We start from the raw sequence: 19,755 nt of genomic DNA on the forward strand, positions 1-19,755 counted from the left end.
TGTTGATACTTGTGCATGCTTCACGAAGTTCTTGTGTTGCGTTTTTCAGCTCCATCAATTCACTTATATTCCTTTCTTTTTTGTCCATTCTTGTTAGCATTTTGTCAAATCTTTTTTCAAGGTTCTTAGTTTGTTTGCATTGCGCTAGAACATGTTCTTTTAGTTCACAGAAGTTTCTTCCTACCCACCTTCTGAAGTCTGATTCTGTCATTTCATCACACTCGTTCTCAATCCAACCTTGTTCCCTTGTTGGTGAGGAGTTGTGATCCCTTGTAGGAGGAGAGGTGTTCTGGTTTCTGGTGTTTTCATCCTTTTTGCGCTGGTTTCTTCCCATCTTTATGGATTTATCCACCTGTCGACTTTGTAGTTGCTGGCTTTCACATTGGGTCTCTGAGTGGACGTTCTGTTTGTTGATGATGAGGTTATTTCTGTTTCTTGGTTTTCCTTCTGACAGTCTGGCCCCTCTGCTGTAGGTCTGCTGAGGTCCACTCCAGGCCCTGCTTGCCTAGGGTTCACCTGTAGCAGTTGCCTCTGCGCTTTCACTTGGAGCTGCAATCCTGAGCTGTTCCTAAACGGCCATCTTCGGTCGATTCCTCGGTCATTATTCTTAACTTAAAAGAGATTATTCCAACTATAAAATCTTGTTTATGTAATTATTTTCTCCTTATTTAAAAAATGCTATATTAAGTATTCAATAAGATAAGAAAGAGGTATTTTCTATATGGCTTTTAACCATACCTACTTTTTAAAATGATAAATGTAACTGTTCCATACTTTTTTGTAAAACAAAACAAAACCTAAGAAACCAGTCCCGAATAGCTTCCACATAATCACCAGAAGGCTCAGTTACACATAACATGGCTTTTATTAGGGAAGCTAGGTATTCTTAGGGTTTAAAAGTTCTCTCTGTAGATGCCCTTTTTTTAAAATTTAAAGACAGTTTAATTAAAGAAAAACTTGAGTTCTCCTTTGAGAAATAGTATTCTTATAACGATAAGATTCTTTTTGTGTAGTAATTATTTTATAGATTACATATGCTGGTATTTGGGGCCCACTGGAACTTACTGAAATGTATCTGTTCCCAGTGGGTTTTCAGAGTATTTGTTTAGGGAGGAAGATTGATACAATCATAAGAGCTGATGTTTGGCACAATTGGACAGTCGCAGTTTAGATTTTATAGAGGCCTTTTAAAATAACTTCTAGAGATCAACTTATAAATATTTTATCAGAACATTATGAATCTTAGATATCATTTGCATTTCCTGTTTAGCCTCTCTTTCAATATTTATACCAGATGATATAAAGTTTCCCATTCCTTCATGGTATAAGTTCACCCTCCTATCAAAATGTCCTTTTCCAGAGAGTATCAATGGTATCATTGAATCAATCCTCCTTATGTGTCATCTTCTGCCACCTGTCTGGTAGACTGGAGACCACACTGATTCTAGCCAGCAGTGACTCTCCTGACCATTCACCAATCTTGTTTCTTCCAGTGGTGTCCCACAGCCATAGGTGTGGAGGCAATTGCATTACCTGTATTCAAACATCCTATGACACTGAAACTTGAGTGGTCATCTGAAGGTATACCTTTGTTCACAGCAATTGTTACAAGATACAAGAGATGTCAGCACAGGCCAGTGTCTAGTGTATGGATCTGATTGCTCCAGATACAAACTTTTACTAGTTCCTTCAACTCACAAAATACACAACAAAGAGGTAAGAGAATGAACACGTGAATAAGTGAATGAATGAAAATGATGCAAGACCTTCCTAGAGTACCAGTGTTATAGCTTTATTTGATTAGCTATTTAATATTATACAACCATCTCCCAGTTGGCATGCCCATGGCAACTGAGAGAAAGGAGAACAACTAGTAAATGAACTAACCCTTCTTTCTCATCTCACACCTGGGTCCAAAAACTAGATGCCTCCACTTCTATTAAGATTTTTGCCATAATTTCTGCTTCAGATAAATGTAAGGATTTTTTTTTAGAGCAAAGTTCTTCCTTGAAACATAAAATAAAACATTTCCCCAAAATATATTCAGTTTTGGAATGATGTTTGAAAGCTAACAAAAATGACAGACAAAATAGCTGATGGATACCTTGTTTGTTTTATTTATCTTTTTTCCTCCACATGTTTTATGAATCACTTTTCATCTAAAGAGATCTGATTATATATTTTGGTTGTGGTTAATTTAAATCTCAAAATGTCTACCCACTAACATGATACCAATTATGTCACTGATGATGGGAAAATCACTCTTTTCAGCTACTCCATGGCCCAAAAGAATATTCTAAGATAATGAACAGAAAATAGTTTTAAAGCATATGCATTATCAAGAGAAAACATTTTTTGTGCCATGCTATTGTTAAAAATGATGATCATATGATATAAAATATTATAATTTCCCTAAAGTACATAATTATGTATTTCCCTAAAATACATAATAATAGTGTCATATTAGTCTTAAATAAAAACACTGTCATTTCATCTATCCTGGGTATAGAATCTTTTAAGGAAGTGATTTGATTTGTAATGATCTATGAATGTGATTGTGCCTGGTTCCTCTATAGGGCGCTTTTTTTCTTTTCTTTTCTTTCTTTTTTTTTTTGGAGACAGACTGTTGCTCTGTCACCCAGGCTGGAGTGCAATGGCATGATCTCAGCTCACTGCAACGTCTGCCTCCTGGGTTCAAGCAATTCTTGTGTCTCAGTCTCCCAAGTATCTGGGACCACAGGCATACACTACCATACCTGACTAAATTTTATATTTTTAGTAGGGTCAGGGTTTTGCCATGTTGGCCAAGGTGTTCTGGATCTCGTGCCTTCAAGTAATCCCCCTGCCTTGGCCTCCCAAAGTGCTGGGATTAGAATGGTGTGTCACCACTCCCAGCCTAAAGGGTACTTTTAAGCCAAAGGCTTTTACCAAAATAGTGACACAGAATTGACATAGGCAAAGTCAAAGTCACACTCAAAGTTAAGGCATTTCCTTGTGGCAGAGGGAGTTGGTATTGAAGCAGCAACAATTCCTTATAATCAGTAGCTAAATGCAAATTCTTAGACTCAGTAAATGAGCTGAGTTGACAGTTGGGTAGTGGGGAGAAGATAGGAAAAATGGAAGTATTCAAAATCAAATCAGAAAGGCAACTTGAGTCCAATGAGATGTGCATAGACAAGGGAAGAGGTGCATCTGAAGCCTGAAGCCAGAAGCCAGGGTGGGAAAGGATTCCAGGCCAAGATCCTCATATTAGTTATCTCTTCATTTAGTCTCTAAATTTGAGTAACTGCTGACAGATATCAATGACATATAGTGCTTAACATGCCCAACTTAACATCTTTCAATCGTACCTTCTTGTCTTAGGATGCAGTCCTGATTCTTGATGTATGAGTTAACATGTCCTGGAAACTGTTGTATTCTTTATCCCTCTATAGTTGTATTTCGAGCATTTCCCCATTGTTTTTGTTTATCTATACAGTAAAGACTGAGCTGCAGTCCAGAAATGCACCAGGAATTTTACCTCTGATCCTTTTCACATATTGTTTTCTTTGCCTGGACCACTCTATAACACCTCTATACCCTTACTTCCTGCCTTCTACACTCCTAATATTTTATTTTTAGTGTGTTCCTTATATTTAGTCTTGTTGGTTCCCCTGACTACAATGTAACTCCATAAAAGCAGGGAAAGAGTGTGTTGCTTTTCACTGTATATACACTTCCTAGACCACTGCCTGACACGTATGCAGGCACTTTGTAAGTATGTTTTGAGTAAGTGATGAATGAATGAATGGCTAGATTGATGGATAGATGAATGGCTGGATGGATGAATGAAAGGATAGTGTATACTCAATAAATGCTAATTGTGTAGATGTCAAATAAGGTTTACAATTGCAACTGGTGCAAACGGTATGTACTCATGGAACAGATCTAATTTTTCTAGATGTCATCTTGATATGTTAGCCAGAGTGCTATTTGATTTTTTAAATATAAAAATGGTCCTGTCTCTGGAGAGTTGAGTCACTAAATGTCTCTGGGCAATTAGCACTCTAGTGGTATTATTCCATTACATAGGAATTATAAGCATTCAGTGTGCAGTAAAGTAGAAGGAAGGCATATGTGTTGTCACTTTTATTGAGCATTTATTATATGTTAGACACTGCTTAAAGGGTTTTTTGAATAATCTTTTCTTCTTCTTGATCTCATTCAGCAGAGTAACATTTTCCCAATTTTATATATAACACTAGCGTATATGTATCCTATGTGGATCAATAGCATGATATCACTGGGATTGACATTATGTCCTAGAAAGTCCAAGGGATGTAAAAATTTTTCAAGTTCTTAATTTGTATATGTCAAACTCATTAATAAAACAATTAATTAGTTATTACATTTGTCAATATTGTCGTGTTTTTTCCCATTTTACCACGTACTGTAGATACTCCCAAATGTTTGTCCTTTTAAGTCTACCTGCTCTCTTTCCTTCCCTAGCTCCTAAATTTCAATTTCTTTGTCTAGCATATGTGTTTTTATTGTTTTGCCCCTCCCCCATTCTTGATTGCTGAAGTCTGAAAGACAATGCTTGTCTAGGCAGAGATAGAACACAGCCAAAAGTTTGCAATATTAGAGACATTTTTAACAGACTGAAGGAAGAAAAAAATTTATTTTCTGTCATAGAGAGATGAAGAAACTTATGCTCACAATCTTTACAGCATGTGTCTATGTTAAGGGGCCATGACTGTGATTTTAGTCAGGCCCCTGTGTGTGTGTGTGTGTGTGTGTGTGTTTGTGTGTGTGTGATGGCAGAACCATTTTTCATGATGTCTCTCAATGAGACATTGATTTATTGATTTTCATAATGAGATAGTTTTATCCTCCTCTCATTAGCTCTCAAATAATGATAGATGTATTATTAAAACAAGTGGCCTGGGGTGCTATTGGTGTTCGTTGATGTCTTTTATTGTTTGGGTGGGGGAATCTTACTTTTTAACCACCATTATTAGTTGAATTGTATCCACCCTAAATGATATGTTGATGTCTTAACCTTCACTTTTTCAGAGTATGCCCTTATTTTGAAATGAAGTCATTGCAAATGTAATTAATTAAGTTAAAATGAGGTCACCAGATTCATCCATGTCCCTACAAAGGACCCAAACTCATCGTTTTTGATGGCTGCATAATATTCCATGGTGTATATGTGCCACATTTTCGCTATCCAGTCTATCGTCGATGGGCATTTGGGTTGGTTCCAGGTCTTTGCTATTGTAAACAGTGCTGCAATGAACATTCGTGTACACGTGTCCTTATAGTATAACGATTTGTAATCCTTTGGATATATACCCAGTAATGGGATTTCTGCAAACTGACAGAAGAGCAGAAGATCAAACACCGCATGTTCTCACTCATAGGCGGGTGTTGAACAATGAGAACACATGGACACAGGGAGGGGAGCACTACACACTGGGGTCAGTTGGGGGGAAATAGGGGAGGGACGGTGGGGGGTGGGAAGCTGGTGAGAGATAGCAAGGGGAGAAATGCCAGATGTAGGTGATGGGGAGGAAGGCAGCAAATCACACTGCCACGTGTGTTACTATGCAACAATTTTGCATGTTCTTCACATGTACCCCAAATCCTAAAATGCAATAAAATCAATGGGAAAAAAAAATGAGGTCACAGTGGATTAGAGTGGGAACTTAATCCAATGAGTGGTGTTTTATAAGAAGAGGATCCTCCTCTAGAGGTTCTGGTGGGAGCATTGCCCTGCCAATACCTTGATTTTGAACTTCCAGCCCCCAGAAGTATGAGACAATCCATCTCTGGTGTTTTAAGCCAGTCTGTGGTACTTTATTACAGCAACCCTAGGAAATACACTACCTTTTAAGACAAAGGAACCTGGAAATTATTAGCAGTACAATGAGGAGATCCCTAGGATGACTGCTGTGTTAATGGAACAACCAACTCTGTAAAATGTTTTAAAGCAGTTTTTTCTTCCAGGCTCAGTGGCAAATGCTTGTAATCCCAGCACGAGCCTCTGTGCGTGACATGTTGGGATGCTGAGGTGGTAGAATTGCTTGAGGTCAGCAGTTTGAGACCAGCCTGATAAACACAGTGAGAGCCTGTCTCTTCAAAAATATATAAATAAATACATACATACATACATTATCTGGATGTAGTGGTGTGCTCCTGTAGTCCCAGCTGTTCAGGAGACTTAGGTGGGAAGATTGCTTGAGTCTAGGGTTTTGAAGCTGCGGTGAGCTATGATCATGCCACAGCACTTTAACCTTGGTGAAAGAGTGAGGCCCCATCTCAAAATAAGTAAATAAATAAATAAAACAATTTTTTCTGAGCCAATATAGCTGACTCTTCTGGTCCAGCCAAAGCAGAAACCCAAAAAGCCTTCCTTGAGTAAATGGTTCCAAGGCAGTCGGATTACAGTTTGGTTTTATATACTTCAGGAAGGTGGGCATTACTGGCAAAGATGTAAATCTATACATGGAAGGTATACACAGGTTCAGCAAACTATCTTGAAGCAGGGGCTTACAGGTTATAGGTGGATTCATAGATTCTTTAATTTGTAGTTGGTTGAAGGAGTAAGGCTCCGTCTAAAATTTGGAATCAGCAGAAAGTAATGCTTTAAGGTATGACAAGGATGCTGTGTAGCATGCTTGATGGCGGAGCAGGGTGACCTAATCCTTTCTTTGCATGGCCTTACATCTTGTTTTCAATTTGGTGTTTTATTGTCACAAAGAGTTCTGCATACGGGTCTGTATTTCTATGTTGATGCTGGTCAGTTGTTGCTCCTAAACTCTAAAATAGAGGGAGAATAATGAGGTTTGTGGGACCTCCCTTCCCACTATGATTGGAAACTCAGTTTTTAAGGTTTCTCTGGGGTCCCCTGGGATAACAGGGTATCTATTCTGTCAGTGGAGGGATTAGGATTTTATATATAGTTTATAACTAAGAGGTATACATTCAAGAAAGCTGTGCATACTTTTCAAGAAAATTAAGGAACTTCTAGCCATAGTGATGGTGCTATTAATGGTCCTTTTTCTATTTGCTCTCCTCCTAAGTATTTTCTACACTCTTTGGAAATCACTTTATTCACCATCCTCTGTAGTTATCCCTGAACTTTGAAAGAGTAGTGTTACAATGGAGGAGGCAGCCCAAAGGGCATATTAGTCTAGTGCTGTTGAGATGGCCTTAATCTCTGGAAACCTTCATATTCTTTGGCCCAGGTTACATCTAAGAGATGAAAAGCTGTCGTCTTTGCTCTCATGTGTGTTTAGTTCCTTTCTTATCTCCCAGAGACTCTAAAAGATTAAATAGCAGATATCTAAAAAGTATTTTAGGTCCTTGCTGCCTAAAGGGAAAAAGACATCGTTGTTATCTTTTGAGGTAGGATGGTAAAAATTGTGATCTCCATTACATATTTAGCTTTTCCCTTGTTGATGTTTCCTTGGATTAGAAGTTGAAAGTCAGGCACCTTTTACTTTGAAAATATGTTATTACATCTTCATTTGTATTCCTGGGACTAACAAAAGAACAGTGATTTGCATCATGGTTCTGCCCACATTGTCTTTTTGGGTATCTGTCAGTAGCTATTAATAGAGTAATTGGTTGATAAACGATTAATTCAATTAATGGAAATTGAGCAACTTTCTTTAAAAATAAGACAATTTATTTCATTATCATAAATTTAAAACATGTTCATAGCAGAAAATTTGAACAAAACAAACAATGAAGGAAACAAAACACCCATAATTGCTCAACATTTTTATTTTAATTTCTAGTATTTTTCCATTCAGGTTTAATAGTATCCTTAAACCATAGTTTTAATTTTGTATCTTGCTTGTTATTTCACTTATAGTTATTAGAATTTTTGTCTCTTATACAAAATACTCTGCAAGCATCATCTTAAGTAACTGCATAATATTCCTTCAATTAGGATATGTCATCATTTATCTAAATGTTGTCTGTTTCAGCAACTTCTGTTTAATAACTTAAAAATTTTAAAAATAAATTTAAAAGGTTTATTTTGAATATATTCAATTACCGATTATCTGATGAATGAACATCTGTGATCAAACTGCCTACGTTTGTTAATAATATTCTGTATAAGTCCTACCATTTTCTCCAAAACTCAACATCCACAAAGAACTAGCCTGGAGATATTATGATAACACCACTCATTTTACTTTCTTCATGCTAAATTCTGTGGAAGATACTGTTACCGGAAAAGGATCTGATTCAGACTCCAAGGGAGTTTTTGGACCTCACGAAAGAAAGAATTTGGGGAAAGTCTATAAAGTGAACAAAACTTTATTAAGAAAGTAAAGGAATAAAAGAATGGCTCCTCCATAGCCAGAGCAGTGGCATGGGTTGCTCAACTGAGTATCCTTATAGTTATTTATTGATTATATGCCAAACAAGGGTTAGATTCATGAGTTTTCCAGAACTGAGAGTTCCTTGCCTTTTTAGACCATATTGGGTAACTTCTGGACGTTGCCATGCAATTTGTAATATGTCACAGTGATGAGGGGAGTGTCTTTTACAGGTGAATCCATTACAGTTAGTGAATGATGAGCAGTGAGGATGAACAGAGGTAACTTTTATTGCCATCTTGGTTTTGGTGGGTTTTAGTCAGCTTCTTTCCCTCATCCTGTTTCAACAGCAGGATCTTTGTCACTTGTATCTTGTGCTGACCTCCTGTCTCATCCCACGATAACAGTGCCTAACCACTTGGGAATGCAGCCCCATAGGTCTCAGCCTTATGTTACCCAGTACCTATTCAAGATGTGGTTGTTCTGGTTCAAATGCTTCTGACAATACCGCGGTGAATCAGAAACAACACTGATATTTCAAGCATGTGTAAAAACAAAACATACATGGCAATAACTATAATTCAAAGGAAGAATATTATCATATAAAATTCATATATACAAATGTTACTGTAGTTTAAATAGGAAAAATATTTCAGGTATGGTCATCATGAAACTGAACATGAAAAATGAAATTTGAGTTAGAATTTAAGATGAACTCATATGTTAAAGTAGTTGTACATTGGAATAGGATGAATGGAGAGAAGACAGAAGTAAAGATTAGAACTATCATTATAATGGAAAATAGAAAGTTCAGCACATCTCCCTTAACCAACATTGAGTTGCTGAAAAAACCTTTGCTTTCTGTAAGTCACCATTTTTCAAGTTGTTGAAAAGTCTTTGCTTTCAGTAAGACACAATTTCTGACACTTATGACATACTGAACTCTTGGACTACTGCAATGCTTTATCCCATCTTTGTGCATTTCTACCTCTTCAGATTGGTTGTATGATCAACTAAGTAAGTTGCTTTTGTTTCTAAAACAATTTATACTAATGTTTCCTGTTATTGTAAATATATAGCAATTTAAAGCATATAGGCAAAGAAATGTACCTGCAAAAAGTATTTTTTTCTTGCCGGGCACAGTGGCTCACACCTGTAATCCCAGCACTTTGGCAGGCTGAGGCAGGTGGTTTACCTGAGGTCAGGAGTTTGAGACCAGCCCGGCCAACATGGTGAAACACTGTCTCTACTAAAAATACAAAAATTAGCCAGGTATAGTGGCACACGTAGTCCCAGCTACTCAGGAGGCTGAGGCAGCAGACTCTCTAGAACCCAGGAGGCAGAGGTTGCAGCATTGAGCTGAGATTGTGCCACTGCACTCAAGCCTGGGTGACAGAGCCAGACTCCGTCTCCAAAAAAAAAAAAAGGTTTTTCTCTTCTATAAATGCAAATTTATTGCATGGAAACATCCAGCATTGATGATCTACATACAAATTATGGCATAATTATTGGTTGGAAGAGAGACAATTATAAAAATGTGAAGGAAAAAATTTGTAAATATAAAAGAATTGTGTACATAAATTGCTTCAAAAATGTTTCTTAGAACTTACTCTAAAACTTCAAAAAATATGTGATTGATGCAGGTGGTAAATTAATGCTTTAAAAAATGGTCTAAGTTTTACATGAAGCAGTTGGCAAATGAGTGTATATTTATGCATTTTTTTCTTGGATCAAGATTTTTAGAAATTATATAATTTAAATTCACCTCATTTTAATCAAAGTTGAAAAGTAAAATCATTTCATAGTTCAGGTTTAATAAAATAAATAGCTGGATGATATAAGAGCTTGAATTACAGACTAAGAAGTTTTAACTTTGGTATGTTTGCAAGATATTGTATGATTCAAGGCAGAGAAGTAACATAACCAGATGTGTCATTCTAAGATGACATGAACAAGCTGGCAATCTTGCTCAAGATGAATTAAAATAGATTAGAAGAGAGGAGAATGGTAAAGAGTTTGATAAAATAAGACAGGTAATATAAAAAACTGCATTATTGAGGCTCAGAATGAGGGCAGACATGAATATTTTTAAGGTAGAACACAGGAATTACCAATTGCTTAACTGTAGTGTCAATGAGATGATACCAAGATTTTAGGTTTAAAATACTGTACAGATGAAAATGAGAGAAAGAATAATAGGAAGCAAAGGAGAGGAAAACATGGGAAATGAGTGGTAAGGAGGCACAGAAAGTCAAGTTTGATTTTGTGTCTGTTGAATGGAGAAGTTTAGCTATACATTCTGTCCTCTGTTCTCAGTCAAGAGCATCTAGTCTCCTATGGACAGGAAATAACTAAACAGAATCTGGAGCTCAGTGGTTGGTATTTATTTGCAGAGAAATCCCACATGAAGCCATAAGAGGAAAGATGTAATCATATATAGTTAAAGCCAACTGATCCCAACCTCACAGAACTAAAGGAAGTTGAGAGTTTAAATAGGAACAATTAGACAAATACATGTGGGGAGAAAAAGGTCCATAGCCTTTAACAACTAAGATGTTAATGGTGACCTTAGATAATTTGTTAAAAGTAATAATCAGAGTCTTCCAGGAGTTAAGGAGATAGTCTCTGGTCACAAAAGGCAGGCAGTGAATGGGAAATTTTAAGAAATCTGCCTTGGAAATTATGAATAAACTAGAATGATGATTTGAAAAGGGGATTTGATTAATGGCAGAGGCCTTAGGAAAAAAATTCATTGAGGAAGATAAAATTACAGTTGAAGAATCCATTTGAATTTTGATCTGAAAAAAAATTAGTAAATTACAAATGAACATAATAGACAGTAGCTCTAACATTAAGTCAAATTTGTTTAATATTGCGTGAACAAAGGTAGGTGCCCTGAAAAAGTGTTTCTTTTTTCTAAAATAATGTAGAGAAGTTGAACTGATTATATACATAAATATCTGTATATGTATATTTAGGAGAAAGTATAATATTAAACAAATAGAGGAAAAAAGAATGTATTTTTTTCCAGATGTATTTCAACCAGATTTTGGGAAGCTTAATATCCCAGAGAAACATTTACAAATTGTGGAATGTGTGCTTTGCAGTGGGTACTGAGACTATAAATAAATTTAATTTTAAATAACACTAAAGAATGGGGTACATAATTACAAAAAAATTTATTTTTAATTCTATTTTATTTCTTCTGATTATATCAAGGGGAAAATCCCAGTTTGGTGTTAATATGTCTTCAGTTTCCTAACTTCTTTTGATATGAAAAGAGAATGAGGTGCCACCTCAGAGCATTTGCCAGGCAATACTATCTGGCAAGAGTTTAATTATTTGCTTTAATTAAATTCATTTTTGTAGTTACCTTTTATATATAGCAAATGATATTCATTTTCTAATTATTGTAGTGATATAAACTCTCATTTAAGATAAGTTCAAGTTAAACGAGTGGTAATCAAATATATACCCAGTAAATAATATTACAGACAGATATATGAAGTTACAGCCTCACAGTAGCGGAAATGATACCAAAAGACAAGTGCCTGGCCAAAAAAAAGGTTTAATCTGGGAACTAGAAATTAAACAACCTGCCAATGGTTACTTTGTTGACTTTTGAGACAGTTATAGAATAATTCAGAGCGTTAGCTTGCTTATTAATAAGAAATACCCATTAGGGGTGTGAGGAGGTCACATGAACAAATTTATGAGAAATAAATTAAACAATCTTAAGTATTTGGTCCCCAAAATGCATTACTTATTTATCAGCATTCCCACTTGTTATGAAATTTATCATTTGTTCAAGAGAAGTGTACTTTAAAATAGAATATTATCCATTACCTTCACAGCTGTTTATTCAGCACCTACTATGTAGCAAGCACTGTCATATCCCTTTGAGCAACACATGGATCTCTTTTCACATAGCTTATAGTCTTGCGTGGTTAAAAATGAACATCCAGTTTGATTCAGGCATTAAAGTCTATTCATCCTATTACCAATCTCAATCATTTCCTTTTCACTACTAGACAAGTTCAAAACTGCAAATATAAATGCTTTTTCTTCTTTTGGAGGTATGATAGATTCTCCAGTTCCATTATGAAGGAATTATTCAACTAATCTGTGATAACAACCTCATGTCCCAGGGAAATTCAGATGCAAGGCCTGAATGATACACATTGTAGTCTTCTAATTATTTGGTTTCCCAAAAACATAGCACAAGAAAACATGGGCCTTCCCTTTTAGCCGTCATAATAAACAGTGATGTGAATAGTTCAGTCTACCAATTAGAGGACCTAAATAGAGCACAATTTTGATAGAAGAATTAAAGAGAAAGGGTGAGAGATTCAGGGCCAGCCAATCATGGAATATTGGCTTGCTAAGCAATGTTGGTGTGTAGGAAACAGGAGATGTCAGGTAGTACCATAGTAGCAAACATCCCCAAATCCAATAGATTAAAGACAAAGCATTATTTCTTGTTCACCATGCACATCTGTTTTGCAGTGTTATGAGCCTCTACTCCATGTGGTCCTCACTCTGAAATACTAGCTGATTAAAGCTCCATTGGTCACTAATAGCCCTATCTCAACATAGCAATGCTTAAGTTGAATAGAGTGCTGTAGTCTCAAGCACAGCAATTCAATGCTGTGACTCCAAAATAATATAGGGCACATCTGTTCAATTTGATGGCCTAGAAATAAGGCTACATATAATAGACATGTGGAGGTATATTTTTGTTTGTTTGTTTGTTTATACTTTAAGTTCTGGGGTACATGTACAGATCGTGCAGGATTGTTACATAGGAATACACATGCCATGGTGGTTTTCTGCATCCACGTGTCACCTATATTAGGTATTTCTTCTAATGTTATTTTTCCCCAAGTCTCCCACCCTCTGCTATTCCTCCCCTAGCCCCCCCACCCCCCAATAGGCCCCAGTGTGTGATGTTCCCCTCCCTGTGTCCATGTGTTCTCATTGTTCAACACCCACTTATGAGTAAGAATATGCGGTGGTTAGTTTTCTGTTCTTGTGTCACTTTGCTGAGTATGCTGGGTTCCAGCTTAATCCATGTGCCTGCAAAGGACATGAACTCATCCTTTTTATGGCTGCATAGTATTCCATGGTGTATATGTGCCACATTTTCCTTATCCAGTCTATCGTTGATGGGCATTTGGGTTGGTTCCAAGTCTTTGCTATTGTAAACAGTGACACAATGAACATACGTGTGCATGTGTCTTTATAATATAATGATTTATAGTCCTTTGCATATATAGCCAGTAATGGGACTGCATGCCTGGGAATCACCCATGGGGGCTGCCAAACAGCAAGGATTGCTGCCTGTTCCTTCCTCTGGTAGCTTCATCCCAGAAGGGTACCTGACAGATGTCAGCCAGAGTTCTCTTGTATGAGGTGTCTCTCAGGATGCACAGGGCTTAGGGAGCCACTTGAGGAGGCAGTCTGTCCCTTATCAGAGCTCAAATGCTGTGCTGGGAGCTCCGTTGCTCCCTTCAGAGCTTCTGGGCAGAGATGTGTAAGTCTTTTGAAGTGGAACTCACAACTGCCCCTTTTTCCACGTGCTCTGTCCCGGGAAGGTGGGTTTTTATTTATAAGTCACTGACAGGCTACGGCCTTTTTTCAGAGAGGTCCTGCCCAGCAAGGAGGAATTCTAGTCATAGTTTGCCTGCAGAGGTCTTGCTGAGCTGCCGCAGGCTCTGCCCAGCTGCTGTGTAAACTCATACAATGTCATGCCTGCCATATTCTGCTGGTCTAAAGCAAGTCATGAAGCCATACCAGTTTCAACTATGGGTGAACAAAATCTGCCTTGATTCACAAAAATGCAAAATACTGTTGGGTGGACAAACAGACTACCCTGATGAGTGAAACTGCAAAAAAAAAAAAAAGAAAAAAAAAAGTGACTTTTTGTCAATCTGCCACAGGTTTATTGTATAATTATAATGCAAAATATGTTTGAAAATCACTTGTCATTAAAAAGCATACATATTTAGTTTATTTGTTAATGATATATAACAATAATACTTAGTATTATTTCAGACAAAAATAGACTTATTTTTATGCCAGAAGCTAAAATTGGGAAATCTCATTACTAATGAATTTATTTATTACCGCTTGGTTTTATTAAATGAAAGAGTTTTTTTTATGTGAATTTTTTGAGACTGCCTTATGTTTTTAAATGTTAAATATTTTTATTTCATGGCTAAACATGGGCTTTTATCAATAATTTTATAGAGATAATCATCAGAAAAAAAATCCAGTCTTTCTGGTTGTCACTTCAGATCCTAATGGCCACGTCTGGAGACAGAGGGCATTGCTTACAACCCAGTTACACCTTTGTTAATTTTGATCACTCTGGAGCGATTTGGATGGGGCTATATAATAGTTGTTTTCTCTGTAATCATCTGCAAATACCCTGATGTTTCAAACATTCTGGCTGAAAACATATATACAGTAGCCTGTCAACTGTCAAACTGATAACTGGTGTCCATAGAAATATTATCTGCTCACATCACTGATGTGGTCAGATATCTCAGCCCTGGGATTCTGACTCTCTAGCCCCCGTAATTCTGTTTTGATTATTATTTTAAAGTCATGTATTTATTTCCATCTCTCTTTCAAAAACCTCAGGAGAAAAGCCCACTCTTGCTCCTAAGGAATGGACTTGATACAAATGTATAAATGTCTTCCAACTTTTGCCTCCCATATTCTTGAAACTGTCAGGCTGAGTGAAAGAAATAATAAATAGAGGAAACATATTTTTTTTTGGATTTTAACATAGAAATGACATTTTTACTCATAAATAATCGCTTCTAAAATGGAATAACTAGCATTCATGTTAATGAGTGTCTATGTTTATAGATAGAAAATTAGGTTTTTAAAAAGCATTTTAAAAGAAGCAGTGTAGAGTCTGAGAACAGAAAAGCTTGCTGCCGAGCAATTTTTATTTCTAGGCCTGTAGGCCTGGCTTTGGTTTACAGTGAATTACCAAGTGCTGCAGAATGAAGAAAAGACAGTTCCTTAGCCTGCTGGTACTACTGAATGGAACCTTCATAACAGAATGCTTAGACTTACAGACCCTGGCTTATATTTTCTGATGAAAAGTACTTGGGATATGACAGAAGTTTGGATTGGAGGCAGAAGACAGGGTTTTAGTCATGGCGTCCCACTTACTAGACATGTGGATGTCAAAGCCTAGAATGCCTGATGCCTCAGTTTCTTCATTTCTAAATTGATGTAATAATACCTAGCTTCTCTCTCTATGTATGGGTAAAAAGTAAAATGGCATTTGTTCAAGCACTCTCTTAACTTAAAGAATTGTAACTAACCATTTTTCATAAGATGTTTCTCATCATCATTGTTATCTTGAATTCCTCTAAGGATAAAATTGTATTCCCCAAAAGAAACCAGCGAGTTGTTTCCATATGAAACTGTGCAGAACCCAGTGATAGGCATTTAGGCTTCAAAAATCAATTGCCTAAGTATGAGAAAGTATGAGAGAAAAAAAACATGCAGTAGGAATAGTTCACAATGTTATGGGACATTGAGTTGATCTAAAATTTAATATGAATACACAGTGTCAAATGACTGCAAAATTCTTCCATGATTAGGAAGAAAAGAGTTTACATGATGTAGGAAGTTGTAGTCTTATTTTTCTTGGCACTGATTAAACCACACACCCAGAATATTGAGTGAAATTGTAGGCAGAATATTTTAAAGGATTTGAGGAAACCCAGAGTGATCCCAGGGTGAAATTTCTGGAACACCTAGAAATCATATCACCTGAGAAAAATTTGAGCAAACTCAGAGAAGCTGAGAAAGAATGAATAAATTTACCCTGTGTTATTTTGTCCCTGAGGACAAAGCTAGAATCAATGGTAGAATTTATTTTTAAAAAGACACTGTAGCTCAGAAAAAAAAGGCATTTATAAAACCCAGAGTTGCTTGAAAGCAAGACATAATGTCTCATTGAGCAGGGAATTTACCCTCCTTGGAGGTGCTTCCAGAGAGGCCGCCTGACCTCCCTCACTACATTTACATAAGATGGGAATTTCCAATTGTGTTGGAGTGTTTATTGGACGATCTCAAGTTCTTCCAACAAGACAAGGTACATACTCAAGACTGCTACAAAATATTTAGTATAGTGCTCACGTAGGCAGAATACATACTAAAGTTGGAGCAATGCAGAGAAGATTAGCATGACCCCCATACAAGAATGACAAAGTTTTAAGATGTTAATATAAGTGTATATAAAATAAATGAAATAACGTTATAAAATAAAATATTTAGCATTCCAAAAGCATCATTTTCTGAAACCTATGGAATTCTGATTTCTGGAGATATTTTATTAAAAATATAGACTACCCATAAAATACTTTTGGGGCCCTCCACCTCCTATAGTTCATCTAGTGTATAACGATACACATTGTTAGAACGGAAACTCTGAAATCTAACAATAAAGACACCTGAAAAATATGGCCCAATTTTTCTTAACCTATTTGATCATGCAATATTTTTATATATTTCTGTCTACTTTTGCTTTGCATCTATCTATCTATTTATTTTTGTTACTTTTTGTTATTTTCTATCTATCTTATTTTTGTTACTAACCTGTATAATGATTGGCGCACAAAATCTTCTGGGCATATGAAAAGTTATGATTTTAAAAATAAGTGATCCAAATCTCTTCTATTTATAAATATATCTTATTTGTTGAAAATGTCAAAGCTTTGCTTATTTTCACATACACGGCAGTTTTCAGAATGCAACTCAATTTGATCTAGCTTCCTAGGATGGCAGTAGAATTATGATGAAACGGAGTGCCTAATATATCAAACCTTCCAGCATCATTCCAGCTATTAGTAATGAGTATCCAACAGCTTGAGGGTAGACGTCTTTCCAAATAGAACTAACAGAATCTGGCTGGGTTAAATCAGTTTGTTTTATCCTATTATATTTTGAAGTGTTAAACTGTTATTTGACCAAAAGCTGAAATCCTAGATGTGTCTACAGAGTTCAGCAGTATTTTCCTGATATCTCAGCTAGCTACTTTTTTTCAATGTATACCTGTTTGGTTCAAGGTGTGTGTGTGTGTATATATATGTGTGTGTGTGTGTGTGTGTGTGTGTGTGTGTGTGTGTACATAAATAGGTATATATATATATATATTTATCTATATACATATCTATGTATATAGATAGATTTAGATAGATAGATATCTGATGTTTTAAGTTTGTGTGGCATGCACTTAAACCATCAGATGTCATGAGAACCCACTTGCTGTCAAGAGAACAGCATGGGGCAAATCTGCTCCCATGATCCAATCACCTCCCACCAGGTCCCTCCTCCAACATTGGTAATTACAGTTCAACATGAGATTTGGGTAGAGACACAGAGCCAAACCATATCACTTAGCAAGAGAAGGAAGACTTTATATATAGATAGATTATCTATCTATCTATCTATCTATCTATCTATCGGTATGTGTATAGGCAGATAGAGATATAGATTTAGCTTTTGCATTTCTTCAGATTTCCAGTAGTGCTTTCTAGGAGTAAGGAGATGTTTATTAGATGTACCACCAATTTGACTTTTATTCCACATTTTTCTTTATTTATGCCAGTTTGGGATCATGTCATTCCCCTACCATTCGCGTGAACTTTTCCAGGTGAGATTTTTTTTTTTTTTCTGCTAATGCTGACAACACCTCTGCATTTAGTTCTCAGGCATACTCTCCTGGAATTGGTTGCTTAGAACTAGAAATTATTGATCTGCCTAGGCTTGATCTGTGCTCCCTTTATCTGAGCTGACAATATTTGCTCTATGATTCTGCTAACATCTCCTTTTCTCAGTGTCTTTCCTTTTATTTTGTCCTCTAGCATGTGGACAGTACTCCTATGGCAATATGTTCTAACCCTCTCCTGTGATCTGATCCTGACAGGGCCAGAGAAGATTTTCAGGTTAATGAAGAGCCTCATTATAAACACACATTCACCTGCTATTGTGTTGACTCACATTGAATTCTCCATGTGATTATATTCTCGGTTGAATTATCTAACATTTAATGATGTACTAGACATTAAGTGGTATAGTGAATGTTGCTGCCTAGTAGGAAGGGGAAGGCATTGGAAATAATTTAAAAGAAGTATTACAAGGGAAAAGTACACAAATGTGTATTGCAAATTTATCATAATGCCTGAGTAAAAAAGTAGCTATTTTCAGAATTCAGAATTGGGTTAATAATATGAAGTATGTATTGTTTATCAAGCCTACCCCATGTCAGTGTGAGAAAGTTTCACAATGTATAAAGTTTATAGTTTTGCTAAACTGTAAATACAAGAAGATCAAAGACTGACATTTAAAATGACCAATATATCATTTTATGTCATGGGTTTTGTAAGAAATAGATGATACTCCAAAAAGGGGTAACTGAAAAAAGTTTGAATAAAAAGGATTTTTATGAAGAAATATTGGTTAAAAGAAACCAACGAGAGATGATAAAGCACATTTAGTTTAGTTTATTAGTTCGTTTTCACACTGCTGTAAAGAATTACCTGAGACTGGGTAATTTATAAAGAAAAGAGGTTTAATTGACTCATAGTTCCATAGGCTTAACAGGAAGCATGACTGGGAGACCTCAGGAATCAGGATCACGACAGAAGGCAAAGGGGAAGCAAGCACATCTTACCATGACAGAGTAGGAGAGCAAAGGGGGAAGTGCCACACACACTTAAAACATCAGATTTCATAAGAACTCACTCTCAAGAGAACAGCATGTGGCAAATCTGCTCCCATGATCCAATCACCTCCCACCAGGTCTCTCCCCCAACATTGGTAATTACAGTTCAACATGAGATTTGGGTAGGGACACAGAGCCAAACCAAATCATATAGCAAGAGAAGGAAGACTTTACTCTCCTTAGATCTGAAAGGGCAAAGGCAATGAGTGGCTACAAGAATCCACTGAGAGCTGTACCTTTTTAAAAGATGAGGTAGCCTATTTGAAGCTGCAGCCTTCATGAAGTAATATAGCCACTGTCAAACAGTAGCCCAATAGTGAGGAGCACAAGAAATAAGCACCTAGCTCTCTTTCTCCCCAACATCCAGTCCTCCATTAGTGCCTCCACTGACCAAGCTCAACCAGAATATAGGGAGCAATGAAATCCATATGTAATGATCTTCCATATGAAGCATAGAGTAGGATGGAGATGCTAGGGAGTGAACGTGATTGGACAAACAAAAAAGTACGCTGCACAATGACCAACACTGAATACTATGCCTAGAACTCAATAGATATTTGTTGAATGGATAGATGTTTGGTTGGCTGGTTGGATGAATGAATAATAATTTTAAAAAGCCTGGAATTTAATTATTTCATTTACAATAAAAATTTGTTTCTGTTTTTTTTTTTTTTTTTTTTTTTT

The 19,755-nt window shown here is 36.4% G+C and overlaps 1 long non-coding RNA gene and 1 other non-coding gene across 2 annotated transcripts in view; both read left to right on the forward strand.

Moving 5' to 3' along the window:
• The window catches only part of LOC119471366, an 826,853-nt gene that overhangs the window by 320,699 nt on the left and 486,399 nt on the right, over positions 1–19,755 (forward strand). The gene's annotated exons all lie outside the window — the stretch shown is intronic.
• On the forward strand, positions 16,477–16,584 carry LOC119471377. The gene has a single exon (XR_005200414.1). It is a non-coding gene; the product is annotated as a U6 spliceosomal RNA (small nuclear RNA).

Source organism: Cebus imitator, unplaced genomic scaffold (assembly GCF_001604975.1).
Source record: "Cebus imitator isolate Cc_AM_T3 unplaced genomic scaffold, Cebus_imitator-1.0 Scaffold58, whole genome shotgun sequence".
Classification (NCBI taxonomy): Eukaryota; Metazoa; Chordata; class Mammalia; order Primates; family Cebidae; genus Cebus; species Cebus imitator.